At 25.5% G+C, this 321-nt stretch overlaps 1 protein-coding gene and 1 pseudogene across 1 annotated transcript in view; one reads left to right on the forward strand and one right to left on the reverse strand.

Annotated features, from left to right (window-relative positions):
- The window catches only part of LOC119592217 (rab3 GTPase-activating protein non-catalytic subunit-like), a gene marked incomplete at its 3' end in the record, with an annotated part of 43,875 nt that overhangs the window by 16,758 nt on the left and 26,796 nt on the right, over positions 1-321 (reverse strand).
- LOC119592218 overlaps positions 1-321 on the forward strand; it is a 5,583-nt pseudogene that overhangs the window by 803 nt on the left and 4,459 nt on the right.

Below are 321 nucleotides of genomic sequence, written 5' to 3' on the forward strand. Positions count from 1 at the left end.
ATGGTCATAGATGAAAAATAGTGTTATTTGATGCCGAAGTGTGAGAGAGCATGCGTTTTTTTTGGTTAATAATGAATAAATATATTGCTCATATGAAATAGATTTATTAATGGGAAGTAAAATTTACCGTGAGGGTAAAAACTAATTAATTACGTTTTTGTTTTTAATTCATCAGCTTGTGTCTTTTTGTTGGAAATGTAAATGATATTAGTGTTTTGAGAATTAGTAAACTGTCATTCTGTTATTCTTTAATGGCAAATGAAGGAAAATAATAATAAGAAAAAAAAATCATTGGCTTTCAAAATTAGTGTTTTTTTTTTT

The sequence above is a fragment of the Penaeus monodon genome, chromosome 29 (genome assembly GCF_015228065.2).
Source record: "Penaeus monodon isolate SGIC_2016 chromosome 29, NSTDA_Pmon_1, whole genome shotgun sequence".
NCBI classification, from domain to species: domain Eukaryota; kingdom Metazoa; phylum Arthropoda; class Malacostraca; order Decapoda; family Penaeidae; genus Penaeus; species Penaeus monodon.